At 37.4% G+C, this 26,683-nt stretch overlaps 1 pseudogene across 1 annotated transcript in view; it reads right to left on the reverse strand.

Moving 5' to 3' along the window:
• Positions 1-20,810, reverse strand: part of LOC149199316 ((+)-3-carene synthase 2, chloroplastic-like) — a 52,235-nt pseudogene extending 31,425 nt beyond the window's left edge. Inside the window, exons 1-2 of the transcript XR_016253657.1 lie at positions 20,688-20,810; positions 20,314-20,516 (exon numbers count right to left, since the gene is read on the reverse strand). The product of XR_016253657.1 is annotated as a (+)-3-carene synthase 2, chloroplastic-like (transcript). The remainder of the gene's footprint in view (positions 1-20,313; positions 20,517-20,687) is intronic.
• Between the last annotated feature and the right edge of the window lie 5,873 nt (positions 20,811-26,683).

A 26,683-nucleotide genomic window follows, 5' to 3' on the forward strand; every position in this document is an offset into this window, starting at 1 on the left:
TGGAAGCAATGGTACTAAGCCGTTGAGCGTAGAAGATATTCTCATGATGTCAGGTTCTATTCCCAATCCTCAACCTCAAGGTGGCCAGTTACCGCCTGGGGGGCAGCCTCAATTATCGCCTGGGGGGCAACCTCAAGGTACCCAATTTGCGTCTGGGGGGCAACCTCAAGGACAGTACATACCTACGGGACAGTACGTTCCTCAAGGTCAACCCCAGACTCAATATGTACCCCAAGGTCAACCCCAGTATCAATTTATACCTCAAGGTCAACCCCAGTATCAGTACGTGCCTCAAGGGTATCAACCCCAAGGTCAGTACTCGAACCAAGGTTTCCAACCACCCTCCGGTCAATCATATGTTCAAGGAACGGGAAATGTACCTTTGAATTATCAATCCTACCCTCAACCCGGTTATGGTCCTCAATATTCTCAACCTGTTATGGGTCCGTACCCCGGAATGAATTTAGTGTGGGATCCATCGCAAACTCAACAGGTGTTGCAGCCAAATGTACAGTTGTCATCTCAAACTGGACAACCCTTAGTTTCTGGTACACCCCAGCAACCAGTCCAGTCTAATATTCAAACTTCTGTACCTTCGGTAGTTTCTCAGCCTGGGCCTAGTACGCCTCGTACTCCGCCTCAAACGACTGCTGCAACTGCCGCAACATCTGTTCAATCTACCCCACCTACTTCTGGAGTATCGACAGCTCCGGTTTCTACTGTTCCTGTATCTACTCCTCAGACATCTTTACCACCGTCTGGATCTACGATTCAAACTTCGGTTCAGATGCCTGTAGGACAACCTGGTTCAAGTACGGTTGTCACAAGTCAACCACAATTTACTTATCAACCGTACCAGGGACAGTACCAATTCGGTCCTGCTGTGCAGCAGCCAGTCTATCAGTATCAACCGTACCCTGGGTACACTTATCAACAACCTCAACAACCCCAGTACGGTCCGGTTAATCCTGGTTTTTCGGGAGGATACAATATCCCAAATGCAATTCCTATTCCTAGTTATCCTGGATATCCTCCTCCTGGGGCTGGTCTCATGACCCAGAGTTTTAGGGACCCTAATCGTCAGTTACCGTTTATCGCAACTTTGGACTTGCCTGACTTGTCGCGCCTAACGAACGATCCCATTAATTATCTTCCGTTTTGGCCGCCAATGCCGAATAAGTTGCCTAGTGATATTCCTAAGTTCGAAGGCAAATCAGGAGAGGACCCGTCGAACCATGTGATGACTTATCACCTCTGGTGTGCGTCTAACTCCATTTCAGATGATTCAATCCGTCTAAGACTTTTCCAGCGCACTCTAATTGGTCTTGCGGCCAAGTGGTACATTGAGTTACCGCGAGGCACTTTTTATAATTTTAGTCAGTTAGCTACCTCGTTTTTAACTCATTTTCAGTTGCCAGTCAGATATGACAATGGCACGAAATTGTTAACTTCGTTAAAGCAATCGACGTCCACTTACATTTCAGATCATATTCATGAATGGAGACGTCGACGGCGTTTAGTGAAGGTTTTTATTCCGGATCAGATCTTGGCTGAATGGTTTGTAAAGTCTTTGTTGCCAAAGATCACTGAAGATGTAGCTAAAGCCGGAGTTGTTACTGAGGAGCAAGTAATTGCTCAAGCACAGTACCTTGACTTGGTCTATACTCAGTCAGGTACGTTACACGAGAAAATCCCCGATCTTCCCAAGCAAAATCAAATCGCTGCAGCTCCTTCGGGATCTCATGCCGCCGATGGTATGATTGGTACGGTTAACACTAAAAGTAAGAAGAAGTCTTCCAAGAATTCTTCTCCTATCATAACCTTGCCTGATTCCCCGACAGGAGATTCTTCTGCGGAGATTTCCGCCGATATTCACGTTGTAGAGTCATCTACAGCCAAATCAAAATCCGGTGGGAAGAAGAAAGGAAAGAAGAAGAATAAAATGGACAAAAATTCAAAGGAGAAACCTGAAAAATCGGAATCCAATGATGAAAAGCGCAAACCTCGTTATCCTTGTCTCATTTGTGACGATGAACATTTTACAAGAGACTGCCCTCATCGTGCAGAGGTTGCGAAGATTGTCAAAGGTTCCCAAACACCTGCTGTTTTGAAGGATCCTTTTCCAGCTCAAGACAGTAAGATGATAGGTTCTTCCTCGAGTGCCAATGAAGAACCCATACTGATGATGTCCCATGTTAGGATTGCGACTCGATCGCATGATTATGGTAGTAAAAGTCCTGTTGATGGTAAAGAAGCAGAATCTTCTCATTCTAATCCATCAACCTCAGCTCCCGGTTCCGATCCACTACAGATCGAGAAACCTAATCCAGACTTGGTAATCAAACCGCCCGCCAAGGGTATACTTCGAAAGTCAGCTTTCAATCCACATGCGAGAGCGGCTCAGAACTATAACATTGTTGAGGATTTAGCTGTTTCACCCTCAGCAATGTCGGCTTTGGAAGTGCTGCAATCATGTCCAGCACAGCGTAAATTACTTTTGTCGGCTATAGGAGCTGTTGACGTTCAGGACTCGAACCTAATAATTTTCGATCTAGAAAATAGTACACCGTGCTTACCTCATCAAATGGCTTTCCAGATTCCAGTGATAGTCAAAAACAGGCCTATTCATCGGACTGTGATTGATGAGGGAGCCTCAACGTGTATTATGTCGATACAGTGTTGGAGATCGCTTGGTTCTCCTTCGCTAAATCAATCCCCGACGATTCTAAAGGCCTTTGATGGCCGTGGGTTTCATCCTTTTGGCATTCTACAGGATTTGCCTATAGGGGTTGAAGGAAAAACCGTTAATCTAGATGTGGAGGTGGTTGATGCCCCTCTAGATTACAACCTTCTCTTGGGTCGAAGTTGGTCTTACGCTATGACAGCGGTCGTTTCATCGGTCTTTCGGGTTATAAAGTTTCCTCATAATGGAAAGATCGTAACAATAGACCAGCTGGCTTACTTTTCATCTGACCCAGCCTCTTCTGAAAGTATTCAGCATGTCGGTAAAACGACTATCCCGTATAAGGATGTTGGAGTAGGACTAGTTAAAGATGTCGGTTTACTGGGAACTTTTCCTTTTCCTCCGATCAACGCATCGTCTTCATTTGCAACCATTCATATGATTACGTCAGACACCATTGTTTATGATGATCCTTGGATCATTCCTTCTGAATCTGAGATAGACTCATTTGGTGATGTCATGCCTTTGAGTCCATATGAAATTGCGTATGAGGCCGTGCAATCGTTTACCGACCCATCTTCAACCGAAATTGACTTAATGAATGTGGTCCGTGAAGAATCACTTTTCACATCAAGCTCGGATTCAATCACGTTTTCTGAACTTGTTCACTCTGATGAGCAAATTCGTGAAATCCTATGTGTAGATGATTTACCATGGGAAGATCTCCATCACAGATCTTCGTTTTTACCCGAGAATGATCGTTTTGAAAATGATTTTTCATCAATTTTTACGACTGAATATGTCAAGGAACCTCAGAATCCAATGAAACATCCTGATTCAGAGTTAAATTTGGGAAACATCTCTCGAACTATTCCTATTGACATTTCGGTTAAGCCTGGAATTGTTGAGAACATTCATATAGGTGCCTCGTGTACAGATGACGAAATTCAAATATATAAGGCCCTATTTCAAGAATTCCGCGACGTGTTTGCCTGGTCCTATGAGGAAATGCCAGGAATTGATCCCGCGATTGTTGTTCATGAGATCAAGACTTACCCGGACGCTAAACCCGTCCGGCAACGTTTGCGTCAGATTCACCCAAGAAAAGCTGCTGCAATTAAAGCAGAAGTTGAAAAATTACTCAAAGCAGGTTTCATTTATCCGATCCCGTTAACGGATTGGGTATCGAATATTGTTCCGGTTAACAAAAAGCAGGGAACAATAAGAATATGTATCGATTATAGGGACATTAATCGAGCCTGTCCAAAGGACAATTACCCAACTCCCTATATCGATCAAATCATTGATGATTGTGCCGGCAGCGAAATATTCTCCTTCATGGATGGTTTTTCCGGATACAATCAAATCAATATTCTACCTGCCGATCAACCAAAAACGGCTTTCATTTGTCCATGGGGGACATTTGCTTATTGCAAATTACCTTTTGGGCTCAAGAATGTCGGAGCAACTTTTCAAAGGGCCATGTCTTATGCGTTTCATGACATCAAGCACATTGTGCAACCCTATCTCGATGACTTGCCTGCTCATTCATTACATCGAGCTGATCACCTCGTCCATTTACGAGCAATCTTTATGAGGTGTAGGCATTATCGGATTCGGTTGAATCCACACAAATGTGTTTTCTGTATAGAAACGGGTCGATTGCTGGGGTTTGTAGTTTCGAAAGCCGGCATTCGCGTCGATCCCTCGAAGGTCGAAGCTATTGTCAAATTGCCTCCTCCTTCGAGTCTTCGCCAACTCCAAAGTTTGCAAGGGAAAGCAAACTTTTTACGACGATTCATTCCTAACTACGCCGAGGTTACAAAGGGTTTTACCCGGTTGTTGAAACAGAATACTCCATTCTATTGGGATGAGATAGCTCAGAAATCTTTTGATGCACTCAAACACGCGTTGACCCATGCACCGTTATTGCATCCTCCCAACTACAACCAGGATTACTTCTTGTATCTCGCCGCCTCTCATTCCACCATTGGAATGGTCTTAGTTCAGGAAGATGAATTCGGAACTGAACATGTGATATATTACCTTAGTCGAACTTTAAATCCAACTGAGCTAAAATACTCACATGTGGAGAAATTGGCATTGGCAGCTGTTCAAGCTGTCCAACGTTTTCGTCACTACATTTTACTACGTAAAACTACAGTAATTTCGGATTGCAACCCTATGATCTACATTTTGACCAAGCAATTGCTAGGGGGCAAGTACTCTAAATGGATTGTTATCCTGCAGGAGTTCGACTTGGAATTTGAGAAATCTAAGTCTAAGAAATCTTTAGTTTTTGCGGAGTTAATGTGTGATTTCCCGCGTGCTGACACGGAAACTGTGGCGGAGGAGCCCATTGCGGACGAATCCTTGTTTCTAATCAGCACTTTAGATCCATGGTATGGGGATATCATCGTTTATCTCCAGACCCAATCCTTTCGGCCAGAAATTTCAAGGTCAGAACGTCAGAAAATACGATTCCAGTCCCAACAATTCAGGATTATTGGAGATACTCTTTATCGCCGTGGGGCGGACTCTGTTTTTCGACGTTGCTTAACTCACGAAGAAGCTGAAAGGGTTCTAAATGACTGTCACTCTGGAGCGTGTGGCGGTCATATGTCTGGGTATGCCACAACCCAAAAGATATTGCGCGCTGGCTACTTCTGGCCGTCTTTGTTTAAAGATTGTATTACCGCGGTCCGAAAATGCCACAACTGCCAAATTTTTGATCGAAAGATGCGCGCTCCACCTGCTCCTCTCCACCCTATAATTGTTGTTGGTCCTTTTGCCAAATGGGGTATCGATTTTATTACATGTAACCCTCACTCGGCCGGGGGGCATGCGTATATCATCCTTGCGGTAGATTATTTTACCAAGTGGGCCGAGGCGATGCCTACATTTGAGGCAGACGGCAAGACAGCTGCAATTTTCGTGTTCAATCATATAATTGCTAGGTTTGGTGTCCCACAAGCGATAATCACTGATCATGGGCGTCATTTTCGAAACGTTATGATGACCGAACTTACAGGCCAGCTTGGTTTGCGTCACGATAGTTCAACCCCTTATTATCCACAAGCTAATGGTCTGGTTGAATCCATCAACAAAGTTTTAGTCATCATGATCCGACGAATCATTGGGATTCATCGGTCGAATTGGCATAACATGCTATTTTCAGCGCTTTGGGCGTACCGAACTTCAGTAAAAACATCAACAGGGTTCACTCCTTTCCAACTAGTCTATGGTCTGGAAGCTGTGTTACCCATTGAATGCGAAATCCCGTCACTGCAAATGGCCATCGAGTTACTTCCAGCCACTTCCGAAGAGGAAAAGCGTTTGTTATACTTGGCTCAATTAGATGAGAATCGACGTGATGCTGCATTGGCGATCGAGACTCACGCAAAACGTATGAAAGCTCAGTATGATCGAAATGTGACCCCTCGAAATTTTTCGGAAGGAGATCTAGTCTTAGTTTACGATCAAGCTAATGATAAATTAGGCGCTGGAAAATTCGTTCCTATGTGGCATGGTCCCTATGTTGTCAAGCGAAAGCTAGCAAAAGGGGCCTATGAATTGGTAGACTTTGACGGGGACTCTTTGGGTAAACCCAGAAATGGTCTTTACCTGAAGAGGTATTATGCTTAAAGAATGGGTATGGAGATTTTTAGTTAGGATAGCTTTTCTTTCTAGCTGGTGTGTTTTAGTTTAAATAGTGTGCTTAGCTTAGAGAGTGTTTTTTTCGTCATTATTCCTGCTTATCTTGGTTTTACTCTTGATATTGCAGATGTCGATGCCTCTCCAAACATACATTGGTTTCGCTGATGGTGCTTGTCGTAATACACGGAACATTTCTTCTGCAGCTTGGGTTATCTATTCGCCCTCTGACGAGTTAGTATCTATGCATGGGGTAAGCCTCGGTCAAACAACGAAAAACATTGCCGAGTATAGTGCAGTGATTGAGTTATTATCTGAATCTATTTCATTTGGGATTCGGAGTTTGATAGTGAGGTTAGATTCTGAACTCGTTGTATTACAGCTTAATAGAGTGTATGCCATTAGAAATCCAGTGTTATTAAGATTATTTTTGAGAGTGCGTCTCTTGGAACGTGAATTTGATTATATTGAATATCAGCATATTCCAAGATCTTTAAATACATTAGCAGATGCAATTGCTTCTCGAATGTTAAGTAGACATTTGCAATAATCATACATGTAAATTTAAAACCATTCCATAACATGATTTACAAGATAAGCCGGTAATAGTGATATATATATATATATATAGGAGTGTGTCAAAAAATACATCGTCCTCGATCATAGGTTGAAAAACACCTTATGATCGGCAAAAATGATAAGTACAAAAAACAAAAATGTCATATGTGCCCACAATAGGCGATCATCCTATCACTGGTGATGATCTCGATAAGAAACCACTGCACGGGCCACCTTGCAAAGGAACCTCCTAAAAGGTCCTGGGACCCCAATCACATAGCGCTGAAGTCGACGAGGAATGTCATCTATAGTGGTCTCCAGAATATCTCCTGTCAAGCGCTCGAGATGACCCTCCAACTCGGCCAAAACCTCTGCTGATTCGTCCTGTGGGGCTGGCGCGGCTGCAACTGGTTGTTTCCTCTCGTAAGGCCGAAGAGCGGCTGGTCGCTGTGGACCCACATCTGCATTTGAAACTTTTGCTATCAGTTTGGGACGATAGAAAAATAATAAAAAAATTAAAATAGGAAAAATGTTGAAAATGATTTTACCTGAGTCATCCCACTGCTCTCCTGGTGGAAGAGCCATGTCTGGGTCACCACGAAAATCTACCCCAGCGTAAGGGAAGTCCTGAATAGAAAAAACCTGGTTTTCCAACCATTGGAAATACTCAGGTTTGAATCGAGCAACCTCTGTCCTCTCGTCCGGATGACGGGCCATAACTGCGACCCATCGCATCAGTTTGGGCTCTCGAGGAAGCCCAGCTCCAACAGTAAGGTGCTGCGGGATCAACATGGGAACCCTCTCCAGACCAAAACTCACAACCAAAGCCCCATAACCAAAGGTCTTTAGTTGTCCGTTCTTGGCCCTGGTCAGTTGGCCTTTCACATTGGCCAACACAGCATCGCACCAGTTGAAGATGGTGCCTCGAAAGCAATCAACTGCCATACGCATTTGGGATCCGGTGGCAATATGTAATGCGGCACTCCCACAAAGTCTGGTGACAGTAAACGCAATCACCATGAGTTCAGGAAGGGATATGGTTTTTATGTCTATCCCTTTGTCTCTAGCCTGGCTGTTGCAGAACTCTAGCCGGAGGCTATCGACAGACTGGCCACCTGGCCTAGCCCCGAATAGAGTCAAGTCTTCGCCTCTCTTAGGCAAACCAGTCAAGAAATATATGTCTGTCGGCTCGATTTCAAGCTGGTGGCCACCAATGAAGAAGCACTGGTCCTGTATGCTCCATCTGTCAACCAGCCACTGTAAGAAATCCACCTGAGCCCTCATGCCAAGAATGGCCCAGAATTTGTACAAGCCGCACGCCTTCAAAGCATCAAGCGAAGGTTGATGATTCCATGCGGCAGCATCCACGTCCTCATGCTCTCGTTCACGCCAATCTAGCATGATGTACTCTCTGCATCAAGTAAAAAGATAAATTAGGATGCTAGAAATTATTTTGTTTGGGCCAATTTTGAGAAATTTTGGGTTAAAAACCCTTGCGGCGGGGACCGCACCCTCCAGGTTAGACACAGTGCGTGGGTCCGCACCTTGTCTACATGGAAGGTGCGGACCCCTGACTTTTTCCCAATGGAGAAAAAGTTGGGGTCCGCGGGCCAGCAGTGGTACACCTGCGGGCCCCCGCGCGTAGGTTTTAAGCCTAAAAACCCTCCAAAAAATGAAATGAAAGCCTAAAACAAGAAATGAAACGGTTAAAAATGAAGAGTAGGATGATGTGGATTACCTGGAGAAAATGGCATTCGATTCTGACGGTTGGATTTTCTGCAATCTTCACGGAAAGTTTTCTGAACAAAAGCACTATTTTCTCACCCAAAACTCAAACGGTAAAAATGAATTGACGAAGGCCCTTTTTATAAGTTTTTTGAGTAAATAAATTGCAAATTTGTTTATGTTTCACTTTGGAAAGGTATTTTTGCAACATTTTTATCCATTTCAAACAGGTATGAGTAATGTTTGCGTTTTTGTTCAGGATAACAGATTATTCAGGTGAAATCTATCATTTTCGACGAAAAAACATTTAGAGTCACCTTTAAGCTCTTTTCTGACTCCTAAAACATGAAAAGATCGCCGAGTTTTTCTTTTAAACTCGTTAAAACGGAATTAAAAGACGGTCCACTTACAGCTCTTTTCTGACCGTAAAAACATGAAAAGATTGCCGGATTTTTGTCGTTTCAAATTCGATATTGGTTATAAAACGTGTCATTGATCGCTTTTTTACTTTTTCGGATCAAGGGCACTAATTACGAAAAGTACTCCTTGGTCGTAAAAGATCAAGCGGTTCTCTCAAGTATTATTTTATACCTTTTCGGGCTTGGGAGACACAAATTTACGAAAAAGGTCAACCCTGGAGTCTTCTTAAGTTTTTTTCAGACTCTTTAAAATTGAAAATCGTCGAGTTTCTCCTATACTGGACTCGTTAAAATTTCACAGTAAAGGACCTGTTCAATTACAAACAGGAATGAACCACTCCTTCTTAGGGTTCGAATTTAAACTAAGTTGGACTCATCCGAAGGATGAGCTTATAATCAAGCAAATGTTATCCTCCTCAAGCTTGTCAAAAATAAAGAGGTACTTGCCAGAAATGGTGGGGGAAAAGAGAGAAAAATGAGCATGTTTGTCATACTTTGTAACCACTCTTGAACACGACACTTTTATTCACCTGGGTTGGGAAATCCTTTGCCTAACAGTTGATCAAACCACATTGAAAGTCTTCAGCCGGTTTCTGGGTATTAACTTTGGGTCAATTGTCACCAAGCCATCTGTCATGTCGTTATGTGTTCAAGAGGTCACTGCCAATAAGCCATTCATCTGCAAAATATCTGTCATCCATCTTGACCATCCCTAAGTCAGTCCTTGCAACTAAATTTCTTCAACTTGATCTATGATTTCGTGTTGTGGGCTTGCCTGCGACGGATCGCTTTCTATCGACTTCAGCTCATTATCTAGAAAGATGATCTAGAAATCGTCAGTACCTTGGGATCTGCATGCCTCAATGGCAGGTTTCTTGCCTTTGACGACAGGTTGCATCATAGACCTTCGATCAAAGGATTCTGTGACATGTTCGACATCAACACATTTATTCACATCTCATGGATTGTACTGGGTACTTTGAGAGCCATTGACATCACTGGTGGTTTCTCTCACACTTGTTAACAGTTTACATCATTGACTGGTAATCAAGTGGTTTCTACCATGTTCGACATCAACACATTCATTCGCATGGATAGAATCATACTGTTTCGGGAAGTAGAAATGAAGACCCTGGATGTAATTTCCACAATCCAGGCTGCGAGGAATTTTGTATTCATTATATAATGAACTATTCATAAACAGATGGTTGCGTCCATACTGTGTCCACATGAGTCTATACTTGTGATGTATTATAATATCATTCCTATATCAGAGCAGTAGTTAGTTTTCTAAGTCAGTTTTGATCTGAGTAGGGGAATGCCTACCTTAGTGATGATATGATCTCATATATGTATCTTGCATTGAATGTTTTTACAGGTTCCAACCGGGCACTCCACAAGATGATCCTCGAAATGATAAAGTACTTCACTCTTCCTAAATGATAAATGAAATCCTCATCTACTATAGACTTCTCACTTTAGGGGGCAATCTGTTACACAAAAATATCGTCACCATGATTATTTGCAGTTAGTATGGGTCTATCATCACTTGTACTGTCCTCCTAAGCAAGTCTCAGGCCTCAACTCTTCAAGTCAAGCTTTGAAATTGAGGGAAAGACATTGAAAATCAATAAAACTCTGGTTTCGCACTTTCTCTCACTATTTCCTGCGGTCCCGCACCTTCTGTTTACAAAAACTGCGGACCTGCCCGCTATGTCCCTAAAGGTGTGGGTGCGGACCCCTGTGAAAGTCAAAAAGGCACAAGTTTATTCTAAAAAACTCACTTTGGGTTAATTCTAGATGATTCTAGAAGGAATTTTGACGTGGATTGGCCGCTCTTAGGTGGTTCATGCATCCCAAAAGAGAAGGAGATAATCCCTTGATGAGAGGAGTTATCCCTTTGAAGGAGGGTTTTATCCCTTTGAAGGAGGACCTAGTAACTTCCCTCCATTGCACTATAAATTCAGGCATTGGGCTGGTTGCTAGGGAGGTTAGAAGCTGAATATTTTTTAGGGTAAATGCTGGTGAAATTAAGTCTTCCTATTTGAGCTTAAGAGGAGAGATCACATACCTTTTTGGCTTCTTTGGGAAGAGAGTGAAACTTGTCAAAGTAGAGGAGACTTCTTGCTGGACCCTGGGAGGAGCTTGTATAGCGTCAAGGCACAGGTTGTAAAGTTCTTCTTCTTTTGAATTAATACAATCAAACTCATTTTTCTCAACAAATTGTCTCATGTTATTTGTTTCATGAATTCCTTGACTTTCTTGTTAAATATGTTTTATGATATTGGCTTTTCAGGTGCTATTTAATTTGTTTGCTTGTTTGTGTTTGCAGATTCGCAACAAGGGAGCTCATTTGGATTGAAGGAGCGAGGGCTTCCGCAAACTTGCGTTGGACCTAAGGTAGGCCCTAAAACACTTGTTTGCCTTTGTTTATAAAAGCATATTTAGAGAAAGATAGTGTGTGATTGGTTTGCTTGTCATAAGGTCTTCTTTAGATTCTAGGAAGGTCTATCTTGTCCGCAAGATCGACTCATTCCGTGTGACAAACACGAAATGGTTTAATTGATTTCTATGCTTCTTTTGGAGTGATATTCTTTAAAACCTTAGTAGGAGTGTGATTTACTATGTAATTTGCACAGTTAATTTCTTCTGCCTAAAAATTAAAGCTAAGTCCTTTAGATTAAAGCATACAATTAGTCATTTAAGGTGCGATTCTTCCTTTCAACTACATTATTTTGTTGTGGAGTATATGGAATAGTATGTTTCATTTTAAATTCATGCTTAGTGCAAAATTTCATGAATTTTTTGTTAACATATTCTCCGCCATTATCAGATCTTAGCTTGAAAATTTGATGTCCAAATTATTTCTCAACAAAGGCCTTAAAGGCCAAGAACATGCTAAATACTTCACTCTTGAGTTTTAAGAAGTATACCCAAGTGCGTCTGGAGAAATCATCAATGAAAGTTAAGAAATACTTGTAGCCAAAGAATGAAACAACTAGAAGTGGGCCACATAAATCATTATGCATAAGTTGTAAAGGGGTTGAGGCGTGCCAAGAGGCACGTTTTTAAAAACTATCCCGATGATGTTTTCCGAGTACACATCTGGAACAAACACCATCTCTACAAGATACCATAGGAAGATGTGTCACCATATTTTCTTTACATAGATTTTGAAGGGAGCGATAGTTTAAGTGATGAAATCGCTCATGCCAAAGTTTTCTCACTTCATCATTATAAGAAAGAAATATCGAGGGAAGATTTGATGACCCAAAGTTGTTAAACTTATACAACCTTGTAGAATCATCAACAATTCCAATAGCTAGAATCTATCTAGGATCTCTTAGGTCCTTAATTACAACATCATGAGGTGAAAATTCAATGGTTTTACCTTCACCTGAATGAGTTATCTGATATACATATAGAAGGTTGCAGGATAAGGCTGGAACACATAATAAATCATTAAATTGACCATTGTCTAGATGAATAGTTCCAGTCCCTACAACACTAATAGATCTATCATCACCAACATATATATTTTTGGTGTTACAATCATTTAAAGAAGAAAACATGGCTTTATTTTTGGCCATGTGATAAGAAGCTCCAAAATCAATGAGCCGCTCATGAGAATGACAAGAAGAAAATATATTTAGTGCATAACCAGACCTAGATGTTGTCTAGTCAATTTAACGTCTTAAATTGCTCTACATAAATTATCAATCAGGGTATTGTAAACTGATGAAGTGTGGTGCACCATATGTGCTTAGTTAACATTTTTCTTACTTCGTTGTTTTATAGTTTATGTTGTTTTTGGGGTTTTGTTCTTGTTGGTTTCCTAAAGTGTTTAATGCAAATGGAAATCATATTCTAAGGTCTTAAGAATACTTTTAAAGGTCAAGTATGGATGTAGATTTCAAGAAAAGGTTTATGTCCCTTATGGTAACTTCCAAAACTTAACACTTCAAAAAATCTCAAAACATGCTATTGATAAAATTAATACTTGAACAGGAATGTAAATATGCAGCTACTTAAATCAAACAAATGATGAAATGTTGATCATGAGGTCACTGTCTCTGCTGCCCATCTAATTACAGAAATAAAATCTAAACTATTGCACTAAAAAAAAAAACCAAAAATTGCAGACTAATGAAAGCAAGATCAATTTACTTCACTTATAATCCGATAGCTCGCCAAGTAGCTTCTTGGGTTAAGCCATGGCACCGGAGATAACGTCAAATAACATGAAGAATTGATATCTAAACTACCTACTTGCAGATTAATGAAAGCAAAATCAAATTACTTCACTTATAATTCGATAGCTCGCCAAGTAGCTTCTCGGGTTAAGCCATGGCACCGGAGATAACGTCAAATAACATGAAGAACTTGATATCTAAACTACCTACTTGTAGATTAATGAAAGCAAAATCAAATTACTTCACTTATAATCCGATAGCTCGCCAAGTAGCTTCTTAGGTTAAGCCATGGCACCGGAGATAACGTAAAATAACATGAAGAACTTGATATCTAAACTACCTACTTGTAGATTAATGAAAGAAAAATCAAATTACTTCACTTATAATCCGATAGCTCGCCAAGTAGCTTCTCGGGTTAAGCCATGGCACCGGAAATAACGTCAAATAACATGAATAATTGATATCTAAACTACCTACTTGCAGATTAATGAAAGAAAAATCAAATTACTTCACTTATAATCCGATAGATCGCCAAGTAGCTTCTCGGGTTAAGCCATGGCACCGGAGATAACGTCAAATAACATGAAGAACTTGATATCTAGCTAATAGCAGTAAACAAATCTCACTAAAATCAAAGCATAGTAACTGAAATTTAAAAGCTAAAGTTCAGCAGAGGAAGCAAGTCTCATATCACCACTTGATGCAAAAACTACATTAAAAAGCTCGAGCAAAAACTAATAAGAAAATACAAGAACATGTAAAGAAAAACTAATCTACAATCAACCGGTTGAACACACTTGCATGAATTAAAATTGCATTAATGGAAAATCTAAACTATCAAATTTGAAAGCAATAAAATGACATACTTGAATGAAATCAAAGCAAAACTACAAAGCAAAATCTACTCTACCTTACATTCTAATATGCTCCATAACATCTACTTCACATCTCCTTTCATGTTGAGAACATCAAATCTTTATTCAAATTCTTAAAAATTACAAAGCTCACTAAAGCTTTCCAAAGCCATCAAGGAAGAACTACAAACTCCAAGCTAAAGAACTAAAAGCCAAGCTAAGTTAACAAATGAAGGAGAGAGATCTCCTATTTATACAAAAAGATGAGAAGCCATCTCATTAATGAGAGTCCATGAATCTCTCCCTCTACCTCTAGAGTCCTAATCAAAATAGGAACTGATAAGACACAAGTCTTCTTAGAGTTTCAATACAATTAGGAGATGTGACACATATCCTCATGATCTCATGATTCTCTCCACTCAAATTTGAATTTGGCCTTAGGATGCCACATAAAGGTCTTCTAGAAGCCTCCTTTTGATTTACACATGTCAACAATCTCAACCCACTTGTTAGGTATAAGCATATGCACATTATTTTCTAATTTTTAACCACAAATTCACTTAAAAGGGCTAAGAATTAATAAAGTTTGGAAAAACATAAATATGGCCCAATGACAATGAAAGTGGGATGAATGTAGTGACATAGTAGTAAAATGAAGGTGAAATGGAGGTGATATAATGGACATAATAGTGAGAGTGTAATGGAAATGAATGACATTTTCAAGACCCAACATACCCCTCAACTGAAGCTATTGCATGTCCTCATGCAATATATATTACATTAATTCTTTTGATCCTTGAGCTTTGGCTTAACTTTGCATGATATCATTTGATAACTTCATATTTCTGCAAAGTGTTTTACTTGAATTGCAACATGGTTGGTTCTTGTGTTACAACCATTTTTTTTGTTGTTGCATTCTATTTTGATCTTTGAACTGTGCATAATGATATTTTGATTATTGTTGCAAAGTATATCTTTATTGGATTGCATGATAGTTGGTTCTTGTGTGACAACCATGATTTTGTTTGTATCCAATTTATCCTTTAGGCACTTTTTTGAAAAGCCATTGTATGCTCATAATAACAATGTAATAGTTAATATATGTTGGAAGTATGTGGACTCCTGAATATGATATGGACATGGCAAAATATGAATATGAATATATTTCCCCCCCAACTGATGGTATTGGAAATTTTATGAAATGAGGAAGAGAAATGTTTTTCCAACAATTATCATTCTAGCTTTTTATCGAATTCTATGGTCAAAAGTTAGAAAATGACGTACCTTAACTTACCCTTTGGAAAATTCAAATTCAAATTCAAATTTGGCCTTAGGGTGCCACATAAAGGTCTTCTAGAAGCCTCATTTTGACCTACACATGTCAACAATCTCAACCTACTTGTTAGGTATAAGCATATGCACATTATTTTCTAATTTTTAACCACAAATTCACTTAAAAAGGCTAAGAATTAATAAAGTTTGGAAAAACATAAATGTGGCCCAATGATAATGAAAGTAGGATGAATGTAGTAACATAGTAGTAAAATGGAGGTGAAATGGAGGTGAAATGGAGGTGATATAATGGATATAATAGTGAAAGTGTAATGGAAATGAATGACATTTTCAAGACCCAACAGATGCTTGATAACCACATGCAGAAAGTGTTATTCCTGAAGATAAAGTTGAAGTTGAAGAGTGCTCCAAATGGATGTTATGCTTCATCATTGTTGCTTCCAAGGCTTCCATCTTCTTAAAGCATTTGGATTTTATGTGGCCATCTCAATTACAAAAGTTGCAATGTCTATCAATCTTCTTTCCTTTGTTTTTATTTGCCTTATCATTTTGTTGAATTGATTTTTCATTTTGAGACTGAAAGTTCTTAGGACCCTTGGTTGGTTTAGGACCATTCCTTTTAAGAGGTTGTTTCTTCGGATTCTTTGAACTTGGTTGCTACTGGGCAGCTAAGGCTTTCTTAAAAGAGTTTCCAAGATTAAAAAGACCAAGATGTAAGAGTTTTTCATGTTCTCTTATTAAAGAATCACAAAAGACATCAAAAGATGGGGACTTGTAGGCTTGTACTTGAAAATAAAAGCTTCTCTAGTAGAATGGAAGGTGGCAAAAAACATAGAGTAGGTTGGTCCTAACTTAGGAAGAATGGAATAGATAAGGCTGTCATCTTCTTCCTTAACCTTAACACCTTACAAGAGAAGTCTAAGGGTCTTGAACTTGGACAAAAAATCTTCAATGGAAGAAAAATTATCAGGGTCCAACATAAGCAACTCATTTTCGAGTTGATGGGCTCTAATTTCATTTTTAATTCCAAAAACTTTATTGAGTTGTTTCATTGCTTCATCAAGGGTATCAAGTTCTGTGATATGGAATCTAAGGTTTGGAGAAATGAACATCCTTATCAACCCACATGCTTGATCTTGCTTATTTTTCCATTTGACTGTCTTATCTTCATCTTTAGGTTTAGACTCTTGGCCTGAGGCTATTCTATAAAGACCTTTACTTCAAAGTAAATTCTCTATATAGGACACCCATTGGAAGTAGTTGGTGTTGTCAAGAGTAACTTGGCATGAAATTTCCATTTTAATAGAAACTGAAGCTGTAGATGCTGAAACTAAGTGTTCAAATGGAAAGATTTCAAAAAATTAGGCTGATTAAAAAAACGGTTTTGAAACCAGCTTCCAGATGAAGAAGTTATGGCTTTTCGAAAAAAACGTTGTTGAAGATGGCGACGAAGTATGTGAATGTGCGGAAGTGAATGATAATGTTATATTTAAAAAAAAATCCCCCCTCTTTCCAAACTTAATCTAATTAGCTCACTTTTTGAAAAAACACTATGCAACCCACTTTTATAAATAAGTGAAAGTCACTTTTACAATAGTATTTTATGAGCTACCCACTAAATTGTAACTTAAATAAAAGATAAAGAGAATTTAAAATTCTAAGTGACTCACTTTTTTATAATGGGTGAGAACACTTTTACATAAAGTAACTTTAACACATAAGTTACATGTGCTTTTTGAAAAAGTAACTCAACAAATTAAAAGACTTGAACCCAAGACCTCTATTCTCATAAAGTAACTTTGGACCAAGTGAGCTAGTTTAAAAGGATAATAATTTTTGGAAAATTAAAAGGATTTTTTTTCTTAGTCACTGAAGCTTTGGAGTGTGTGCTTACTCGAGAAATCCCTTTTTGCCTACAAAACAAAAAACCACACAACCGAAAACGAATATGCAAAAAAAACCAAACGTTACGGCTTGAAGTTAGATTTTGTCGGAAACTAAATATTTTTCTCAATGTTTTTGATTTTCTGAGATCATACTAAAGTGCAACAGAAAAGAACATACACATGAGAAAAATATTTCCTTTCTGTTTTTGATTTGCCCAGATCGCACAGCGCCGCGAGTCAAAGAGCATACGAAGAAATGAAAGATATAGATCTGGTAATAAAAAAAATAGAGAGTTAAATAAAACAGAAATAAATAGAGAGAAATAACTAAAACTGCAAATAATTATTGTATACCTTCATATCTTAAAAATGACGTAGTTAGGGCTACCCGAAACCTTTTCACGTGAAACGAAATGGGTTCCTCACTAGAACAGATGCTCCTAACACAATAGAGCAGTCATCTCGGCCCGAAAGTGGTCAGAAACAGTAGATCTAGGAAACGACAGTCGGATGCAGCTGTACGAGCTTTGGATTTGGATCACCAATGGATGCGGCCCTCAAATAGCTCTCATACCATGTAGGAATTTATACCATAATTTCCTCAAATATAACACTAAATGACACCACTCACAAAAATATCACAGATCAATACACCAATATTCTTGACGTGGTTAAAACCCTCAAAGAGGGAAACAATCCACGGCCTGAGCCAACGCGACCATTTCAGACAATTTATTAATGTAAAAGAAAGAAAATTTACATAAGCTTCTCTCATGAACGACCACCTTACAAATGACCTTCCATGCTCTTTAAATAGATATCATGGACCAATCGGGTGTTAAGCCACACATCAAGTGTCGGTAATACCGATGAGAGAATGAACCGTCAGATCACTTCATGTCTAGAACATATCGTGGCCGTAGGATTGTAAGTTACAAAAGTACATAGAAGAGAAACACACTTTACCTAACTCTACACGTTACTTAACTATTTCCTATGTGTCGGAATATCCTAACAAATTTGCATTTAGAGGTGAGGTTGGACCGTAATACTCCTTTGCCAAAAGCATGATAACTGTTACAAAAAACCTCCATGTTGTGTCGCGTTATCAAAAGTGGTAGAGACACCATTCTATAACATTGATGAACAAACCTACTACACTATTATAAAGTGGAAAAACTAAACACTTGATGCATAGACATGGACACTTCATACTTGGAATGTAATGTGGTGATAAGATAACACAACTCGAATATTTGTTCTGGTAGAATAACAATTGGCAGTTCATAGTATAATACTTGTTATGGGGAAGTGAAGTTTCAGAGTCACGTGAACATCTTGTTAAAAAAGGAAATAGAAAGGATTAGCGTGAATTGTAAGTATGCCTATGATTTTTGTGCTTTGCTTTATATATATATATATATATATATATATATTGATTTTTGTATATATATATATTATGGGTTTCGAGTTGAATTAGCTATATTTGTATGGAAAATAAATTGAAATTATATAAATAAAATATAGAATTTTAAATTTTACCATTTTAAATACAAAATCTCTTCAACAAGATAGTCTTTAACCTTTTTATTTTCTAAGGCAAAGAAAAATAAAAATACAAAAATCATAGGAATTTAATGTTTAATTGAGATTTTTATATAATTTGAGGATTGATAGCTAGAAATTCATGAGATATATACATTCTTGTTATTGATGGGCTAAGTAATGGCATGTATGTTACTAGGTATGAAACACATAAATTTTTCTAAAAGAGAAGAATCAAATGACATTTACTTGTCTATGGGAGATTTGCATATCATGTGTTATCATTTAGATTATGTAATGCTCCAACCACATTCTAAAGAGATATAAATGGAATATTTTATGATCTTTTTCATGATTGGGTGGACATTTTTCATGATTGAGTGGACATTTATATGGAAGATTTCATAAATTATGGTGATGAATTTAATGAAGCACTTTCCAATTCGGAAAAAATCATAATATGATGTAAATAAAATAATAACCATAATAGTATGATGGATCATAAGACTTGATTCTATTAGCAAGTGCTCATGTGAGTAACTAGCAATTGCACCATATGTTGCAATAGGAACACCGTAAGGCAAGAAGAAATATTAACGCTTTTTTATTGAAATATTATTAATTTTCTATTTTCTATTTATATATAATAAGGTAAATCTAGGAACATTTTTATATGTATGAGAAATATGTAATTGTTTTTAATGTAATATTAAAAATATATTTCTTAATGTAATATTATGTATGTAATAATAATTCAATTATAAATTATGTTTAGATACAAATATAGTTATGCTAATAGGTGTAGTTTATTTTAGAGTATGACTTCTAGAATTTTCATAATACAAATTTATGGATTTCTAATAATCTAAGAATATTTTTCATTGCCTTTTAACATAAAATAGAGATAGAGGTGTGACATTGATAATTGCTTATTTCTAGAAATTTTTTAGAAAAGATATCTAAAATCTTATCCATAAAACCACAAAATATAAAAGTTACCAACATGAAATGAACTCATGGGAACAAGAGAAAAGGTATAATCTTATACCAAAGTAGCTCTTTTGAGCAGGAGAATGGATTAAGGTTTGTCAATGGCTACAAAGACAATGGAAGAAGCAGCCAATGTTTCAGCAGTCTGTGCTGCAATTTCTGTCCCGTGAGTGGATGTATCTATTTTCAACTTTGAGCAAGACAATGGAATAAGGTTTGTCAATGGCTACAAAGACGATGGAGGAAGTAGCCAATGTTGCAATAGTGTGCTGCAATTTTTGTCCCGTGAGTGGATGTATATATTTTGTACAAAGTCCTTAGAGTGTCCATCCTCTCTGGATTCTCCCAACAGTTGTGGTTTGCAATTGGATCTCCCAGCTAAAAGGAAAACCAGTCAAAATTACACTACATATATTTTTTTGGACTAATTTCATAATTAATTTTACCCATTTCTATTTGTTGTGATCCTTTAGTAAATTTAGTTGGCATGGTAATTTATTCACCTAAGCCCACCGCTGGTTTTCGGTGGCGCTTGCTTTGATGAAATAATCAGTTCCCCACTTAATGGCATCCCTAACGTTCTCCAACTCTCCTGCTGCTGAAAGTTCATCTCTGTACTGAGGGGCTCCCCATGCCAACATGGTAACAGTGAATGCCATGGGAAGCCCATGCTTCACATTATCCCCAGCGTCGTAGTAACCACCCACTAAATCCGCCTGCTCAAATACACAATAAAACCCATGTTAAGGATGTCTATTTTTAAGGCGTCCATAGAGTTTGTGTTAGATTCAAAATTAAAAGTTAATTTAATGAATTTTCCTCTTCAAATTTTTTTGATACTCATGTAATTGAATATGTCATTTAGTACAGCTCTTTGTTTTGCTCACCAGTACCACGGAAAAATCATATGAAAATTTACAGAAATTTGGAATTTCAATGTTATACTCTTTCAGTAAACCATTGAATGTCAGCCAGCATGATTTCTCTCCATAAGTAAACCATTGAACCATTGAATGTCATTCAGCATCATTTATCTCCTTGGCTTTTTATATTTTCTATTATTATATGTAAATGTCCATCTTAAATAGTAACGATCTTCAAAACTGTTTCAAGATTGATTACAATCTGCAGGTCCATTTAGAGTGCATGGCAAAAAAAATTTGTAGAACAGAGTAATTCAAGGTTGATCTCATGATGCAATGAAAATAAGACTTCTGTTTGGACAAATGACTATCAAACTAACATACTACCAACTCAAAGTTCCAAGAAATTTGTTCAAAACATAGACAGTAAGGCTAATTTTCTTTCTCAAAACATGAAAGCCATATTAACAAAATCTAACTGAAATTTTCCAAAGGTTTAGAGGCTCAAAGTTACTGTATGTTTATCAGTAAGCCGTATAAAATTCCATCTGAAATAATCATTACTCTTGAGACTATAACAAGATTGATTACATTCCTAATGTTCAAGTGAAAATTACTGCTTGTGCTCCTGGGCAATACAATCGTTGGAAAAAAACAAATTCCAACACTCTGAAATCAATCTAGTTGGTGCATATTGATGAGTAATACCAAGGAAAAATAAAATAAGAAATTCCAGGCAGGACCAACCTTGCATCCACTAGGACCTTATTTCACTGACCATCGTTAAGGTGATCAGAATATTCATCATCTTGTTTGATGGTAGTGTAGATTCTTATTAAGGCTAACGCATGGAAAATAGTTATGAGATCACTAGTGTGGTCTATTCGATGTCTTGGAGGCTGAATTTATTGGGAATTTGTGTTGCAAGGGTCCTGATGAATATGAGATGCCAGTGGTTCTTTATAAATATGAGAAAAGATTGAAGATTGAGAAAAGCAGGTTTAGGATCTGAGGGAACTTAGGTGATCAATGGAGTGATTTGTCCGGATATTCTTTTGGAGACAGGACCTTCAAGCTGCCCAACCCCATGTATTTCATTGTCTGATCTTAATGATTTCATTCAGTTATGTAAAAGGTTACACTTACTATGTAAATTTACAGTTGACAATTTAAAGGCTATCATCATATTTTGGTCTTGAAGATCTCAATGTTGTGAAACTTTCTATTGTCCCTTTCTTTGCACTTGACAAAGAAATCATTTAATCTATCTTGACTCCTATTTTCAGAGAGCCCTATTCTTTATGTCTGATCGATGTCATTCCTGTTGCTTGGTGGTGGCACTTACAAACACACAGTGCAGAGTTTGTGTGACCTATGTACACTATACATCCCAGGACTCCAACATGACAAATTGTCTTTACCACCTGGCAATTGTCTGGAAACAATTATTTAGTTTTTAATTTGCAACATTGTTCTTTTAATAGAGTCTGCTCTTTAAGTTTTTTTTTGTAAGTAGATGCATTGACATTTTAGTGACTGAAATTATTTTTGAGTAGAATTGAAATTCCACCTCTTGTATATATTACTTTTGATATATGTTTTTGTTTCTGTTTGGCATAAAGTAAATGATGATGTAACCTTCTTTTAATAAGGATGGGTAGGTTTAATTAACTTACAATTAGAAGTAGAAATTCCTGATCCTATGAACTTCACATTGATCAACTTTTTTTGCAAGTTGTATGAATTTGCAACTAGAAATAGGAGAGTCAAAGAGAAGATGAGAGTGTTTTCTAGTAGTGATTCTGATTCATTAGCCATACTTGCCACATTTTTCTTTAACACTCTTCCAAATATTGTAGTCTTTTTTCAGCATGTTCTATTAAAAATTATTTCTAGCCGTGATTCTGATTCATTTCCCATACTTTCTTTTCACAGTCTCCTTTCACACTCTTCCAAATGTTGTATTCTCCTTTCAGCGTGTTCTATTAAAAAAATTTATATCCTTCATTTGCTGTGAAATCTTCCTATTAATTCCCAGCTTCATCTGCCATAAAATAAAATCTTTTCACTTGTCCTATTTTAGAATGTTATTTATTTCCCTCAATGCTTTATATTTTATCTGCCTGGACTAATTTGTTTTCAGTGTGCCCTATTTTAAAATGTTTTATTCTATTTATTCTATACCTTCCCTGACTTCATCTTCAGTTACCACAAAGTTTATTTTGCATGCTTCATGTTCAATTTCCACAAGGGTCAAAACCATTGAATGTCAGCCAGCATGATTTCTCTCCATCAGTAAACCATTAAACCATTGAATGTCATTCAGCGTCCTTTATCTCCTTGGCTTTTTATATTTTATATTATTATATGTAAACGATCTTAAATAATAACAATCTTCAAAATTGTCTCAAGATTGATTACAATCTATAGGTGCATGGCAAAAAAATAGTAGAACAGAGTAATTCAAGGCTGATCTCATGATGCAATGAAAATAAGGCTTCCGTTTGGACAAACGACCATCAAACTAACATACTACCAACTCAAAGTTTCAAGAAATTTGTTCAAGACATATATAGTGAGGCTAATTTTCTTTCACAAAACATGAAAGCCATGTTAACTAAATCTAACTAAAATTTTCCAAAAGCTTAGAGGTTCGAAGTTACCGTATGCTTATCAGTAAGCCATATAAAATTCCATCTAAAATAATCATTACTCTTGAGACTGTAACAAGATTGATTACAGTCCCAATGTTCAAGTGAAAAATACTGCTTGTGCTCCTGGGCAATACAGTCGTTGGAAAAAAACAAATTCGAGCACTCTGAAATCAATCAAATTATGGGAAATCTCTATGTTCAACAGGACGCAAGTTAAGATGTTTTAATTATAATCTCGATAATGTAAAGGACAACAGTTTTGGCATAGTCCTTCAGGTGTTAAGCCTGCTTGGCAGCTGCCCCAGCGAGAAAGATTAAAATATAAAACAAATTTAAGTGCACGAGTATAGATTCATTTAACCCTCCCTTTTTCTTTTTCTTTCTTTTCTTCTTTCTGAATTTGAGACTAGAGTGTTTTAACAGTACACTCTATTACCAACTATTATATGCCTAAGGAGTGACTTAACACTACAGTTTATCACCAATTGATCCCCATTTTAACCTTAAATATATAAACTATCAGATTAAAATCTACCGAGTAAAAATTGTTTGGGCATATTTTTTTTTCTCTATATTTAAAAATTCAAGATTAAAATGAATAACAAAACAAATAAGACAGCTCAACACTGCAACTATCCTTACACTGCCAAGAACAACCTTGTCAGCATTTGAGTTTTAAGTGTAACTTAAAATGCACAGACATATTTTGTCCTGTAATCCAACCAGAATGTAAGCATAGAAGAAAGCACATAAAATAAAACACACAAGGTTAAGATCTCTTCCCTTGATTGTGGGGAAGGCTAAATATCAATAATAATGTTGTCAAAAGCATCATTTTAAGTTTTTCGAAGACCTCCGGTGCCTGTTATGGTTGTAACCATAAATGTGTCTGTAAAAGTGTTGCATAAGTTATGTACTAGTAGAAACACTTTGTTGGTGAGGTTGTTATTTTGTTCTATCATGTGAAATCTTAGTAAATTCAATTGAAAGACTCAACTGATATCCTTTAAAATCAAATCATAAAATCACAATCCACACCACTGATCGTTCAGAGACAATCTTGGAGGAAAAATTATGATGTCCATATACCAAAGTTGCAGCTTGAACACAATATACAAATATGATATAAGCATCATAAATATTGGTATGTAACAACTATACATAGGGGAGAGATTTAGCAAACTCAAAAATGTAATATGGACGTTGTTACAGATGGTTTAGAATTTCAATCAAGTTGCCAGCGCTTTTGGGCTCTTGTCTATTTTTCTAAATAATCTTTTAACATTCTTCATTTTCTTTACTAATTCATCCTTATTTTCATTCTCGTTTTCACTAAGCCATTCACCTGACTCCTTGAGAACAACTTGGATGTTTTCAGCATCTTTCTTCTCCGTCACTCCCCTTAGTTTTTCCTTACTCAATATTTTGCTAATGTTGTAGATTTATTGATCCATTGCATTCCTCAATTCCACTGTTTCCTTCCAGACCTCTTGAAAATCTGCACCAAATAATCAATTCCTAATTTATATGGACAGAGAATGTTGATAGAATTCAAGCTGTTGCAAACTCACAATATTGGAGGAAGAATTCACATTGTGGGTTGGTTGTGGGGAATCCCTATGTTAATTATATATTTCCAAAATATCCTGAAATCTGATTAGTACAACTCTTTTTTTTTGCTCACCAGTACCGCGGCAAAATCATATGAAAACTTACAGAAATTTGGAGTTTCAATGTTATACTCTTTCAGTAAACCATTGAATGTCAGCCAGCATGATTTCTATCCATCAGTAAACCATTAAATGTCATTCAGCATCCTTTATCTCCTTGGCTTTTTATATTTTCCATTATTATATGTAAATGTCCATCTTAAATAATAACGATCTTCAAAATTGTCTCAAGATTGATTACAATTTGCAGGTCCATTTAGAATGCATGGCAAAAAAATAGCAGAACAGAGTAATTCAAGGTTGATCTCATGATGCAATGGAAATAAGGCTTTTGTTTGGACAAACTACTATCAAACTAACATACTACCAACTCAAATTTCCAAGAAATGTGTTCAAGACATAGGCAGTAAGGCTAATTTTCTTTCTCAAAACATGAAAGCCATATTAACAAAATATAACTGAAAATTTCCAAAAGTTTAGAGGTTCGAAGTTGCTGTATGTTTATCAGTAAGCCATATAAAATTCCATCTGAAATAATAATTACTATTGAGATTGTAACAAGATTGATTACACTCCCAATGTTCAAGTGAAAAATACTGCTTGTGCTCCTGGGCAATACAGTCGTTGGAAAAAAACAAATTCCAACACTCTGAAATCAATCTAGTTGGTGCATTTTGATGAGTAGAACCAAGGAAAAATCTTAAGAAATTCCAGGCAGGACCAACCTTGCATCCACTAGGACCCTACTTCACTGACCATCGTTGAGGTGATCAGAATATTCATCGTCTTGTTTGATGGTAGTGTAGATTATTATTAAGGCTAATGCATGGAATAAAGTTATGAGATCACTAGTGTGGCCTATTCGATGTCTTGGAGGTCGAATTTATTGGGAATTTGTGTTGCAGGGGTCCCGATGAATATGAGATGCCAGCTATTCTTTATAAATCTGAGAGAAGATTAAAGATTGAGAAAAACGGATTTAGGATCCGAGGGAACTCAGGTGATCAGTGGAGCAATTTGTCTGGATATTCTTTGGAGACATGACCTTCAAGCTGCCCAACCTCATGTATTTCGTTTCCTGATCTTAATGATTTCATTCAGTTATGTAAAAGGCTACACCTACTCTGTAAATTTATAGGACCTTATTTCACTAACCATCGTTGAGGTGATCGAAATATTCATCGTCTTGTTTGATGGTAGTGTAGATTATTATTAAGGCTAATGCATGGAAAAAAGCTATGAGATCACTAGTGTGGTCTATTCAATGTCTTGGAGGTTGAATTTATTGGGAATTTGTGTTGCAGGGGTCCTGATGAATATGAGATGCCAGCTATTCTTTATAAATATGAGAGAAGATTAAAGATTGAGAAAAACAGGTTTAGGATCCAAGGGAACTCAGGTGATCAGTGGAATGATTTGTCTAGATATTCTTTTGGAGACAGGACCTTCAAGCTGCCCAACCCCATGTATTTCATTGCATAATCTTAATGATTTCATTCGGTTACGTGTAAGGTTACAACTGCTCTGTAAATTTACAGGACCTTATTTCACTGACCATCGTTTAGGTGATCGGAATATTCATCGTCTTGTTTGACGGTAGTGTAGATTATTATTAAGGCTAATGCATGGAAAAAAGTTATGAGATCACTAGTGTGGTCTATTCGATGTATTAGAGGTTGAATTTATTGGGACTTTA

Source organism: Pinus tabuliformis, chromosome 2_1, assembly GCF_031772625.1.
Source record: "Pinus tabuliformis cultivar Carrire ecotype Pingquan chromosome 2_1, CPIR1, whole genome shotgun sequence".
Classification (NCBI taxonomy): domain Eukaryota; kingdom Viridiplantae; phylum Streptophyta; class Pinopsida; order Pinales; family Pinaceae; genus Pinus; species Pinus tabuliformis.